Below are 2,535 nucleotides of genomic sequence, written 5' to 3'. Positions count from 1 at the left end.
TAGGGTTTTTAACCAATTTAAGCTGCACGCACACACACACACACTGCTTAATTTGTGCAAGGGTTTGCCAAGGCTGAGTCCAAGCACCTGTAGGCTTGGCAATTCATAGCCCTGGTACCTTTGGGCTTGCTGCATCAGTTATGAAAGTAAAAAAATTGCTTGAGCCCTGGCACCTTTCATTATGAATTAAGCACTGATTTAGCAACATTTATTATTCTTTTTAGAGCCTCACCTAGTAGAGGCCTGTGAGTGAGAATCTCAGCTATCATTAACAACAACAAATACAAGATACTAGCCCTCATGGGAGAGGGGCAAAGCTGAAAAACAGGAATCCTAAAAGCTCAAAAACCAGAAGGCAAATACAAAGAACCCCACTTGTATTATATTTTAAAATCTCATGGTTTTTTAGCCAGTCTCGGGATATTTGGGGGCTTGCCTCATGATTTTTTGAGTGTTTGGCATTAGCACTAGTAAGGGAATCACTTGCTTTTCAAGGCCATCCAGGATATATCCCTATGAAAAATCGAGGACTAAAGGTTGTTGTTGGGAGACCTGGCACCATAAGATGTTGTGTGGTAAGCCACAGGTACTGCTCGGAAACCAGGAAAGGTGAAATCCTGCCCCTTCCCCTATTGAAGTCAAGGGCAAACCCCACATTGATCAGCACAGACAGAGACAGGCTCCCCACAAGCACTGGAGCTGGTCAAACGTTTGATGGGCAGCAGTGTCCTAACACATCGCTTCGGTGCAGGACTTTGGGCCCCAAAGGGCGCCCCTTAGTACAGGCCAGGTGGCCTGGGGAGGGAGTCAGCCCAGCTCCTCTCCCCGCTGACCCTTCCTGCGGCCTCGCTAGCTCCGTGCGGATCAGAACCAAGCGCTGCTGGAGCTGTTTCCAGTGGGGACAGGCCGGGGGAACGTGCTCGGGCGGTGGCAGAAAGGAGGCTGCGGCGCTGGGTGAGGAGTGCAGTGTGTGCGGGGGCTGCAGGGACCTGAGCCGCTCCAGTCCCGGCTGAGCGTCCGAGGCCCCGCCAGGCAGAGGCTGCCGGGTGAGCAGGGGAGCAGATGGCGCAGAGGCTGCAGGGCGACGAGGAGCAGGGCAGGCAGGCAGGCAGTGACCGTGCAGACGCTGCAGGGTGAGACCCTCAACAACCTGCAGCGGCGGCGAGCTGCCTCCAAGAACCTGCTGCTCCTCAGCCCCCCTCGTCCCCCTCCGTGCTGGGGGGCTGCACTGCCACCCCTTCCCCTCCCGGCAGAGCCCACCTGCTGCCAGGGCTCGGTTTAGCAGGCCGGGCAGCTGCAGGCAGCAGGGAACCTCCTCCTCGCCGGGGAGCCAGTCGACCAGCCACCGCCGCCTGCAGCCCCGGAGTGAGCGAGCGAGCGGGCTGGGGATTGGGGTGCGGGCGGTGCGGAGCTGAGAGCCAGCCTGCGGCTGCACGCAAAACCCGGCTCCGGACTCTGAGTCCGGAGCCCAGTGGTGGCTGCGCAGAAAGGCGCCGCTTTTGGGAAATGTCACGGGGAGCCGCTACTCCCCCTGCTCTCCCCCTAGCTACGCTAGTGGCGGGTGGGAGCAGTGGGCGAGGCCGGGCAGACACACGATTTTGTACAGGCAATCGGCTGTGCACAGACTGTGACAGGTTTCACTTGCATGAATTCTGTGGGGAAAGTAAATAAGGAAGTGTTATTTACTTCTCATGACACAAGAACTAGGGGTCACCAAATGAAACTAACAGGCAACAGGTATAAAACAAATGTAAGCAGAGTCAGGATGAGCCCCACCCTGACATCTGGTGGTAAATTATGGGGAGTGCGGAAAGTGTTGCATTGGTATTTTGGTTATTTGCATGGGCACTCCCACCCCACTTAGCATACCGCAAAGCAGCATGGGATGGTTACTTTCACAGCTGTGGGAGCCCCCAATTTCGTTGTTATTGGGGCAGGAGGAATGAAATGTTGTCACCCTGTTTGGGTAAATGGGGAACTACAAAATTGTCTTGTGATGGGGGGTTTCATTGTCAGCTGGATAGCGCTTGCTAGATGGGGCACATGGGTTCCAAAACCCATTGAGAGAGAGAGAGGCTGGGAGCCAGTATATGTACTTGGTGGTGCAGGCTCCTTGTGTAAGCCAGAAGCACCAGTTCCACCTGTGCCTCTCTCCACTGTGGAATGTCAGAGTTAACTTTTGATTCCCTTAAGAATCTAGATGCAGGTTACTGAGCTGAATTCACTGATACTGGGGCTCCCCTACTATGAGCTGAAATCACTGAAGAGCTGGACTTGCTGAGCTGGACTTGCTGAGCTGAGAGCACTGTGCTAATGAGTGGAGCTGAAATCACTGAAGAGCTGGACTTGCTGAGCTGAGAGCACTGTGCTGATGAGTGGGGGAGCCTGAAGCAATACTGGCAGAGCAGAGTGGAGCAGTTTGTGCAGCCACTGGGTGAGTGGAGCTGAGCAGCTCGTGAGGATGGCTGGAGCGGATCACAGGACAGCTGGTGGACCAGAGCAGCTGGCAGAGTGGAGCAGCCCACAGAGTAAGCG

Source organism: Mauremys mutica, chromosome 13 (assembly GCF_020497125.1).
Source record: "Mauremys mutica isolate MM-2020 ecotype Southern chromosome 13, ASM2049712v1, whole genome shotgun sequence".
Taxonomy (NCBI): Eukaryota; Metazoa; Chordata; order Testudines; family Geoemydidae; genus Mauremys; species Mauremys mutica.
The sequence above is the reverse complement of the archived record's forward strand: the minus strand, read 5'-3'. Positions refer to the sequence as shown.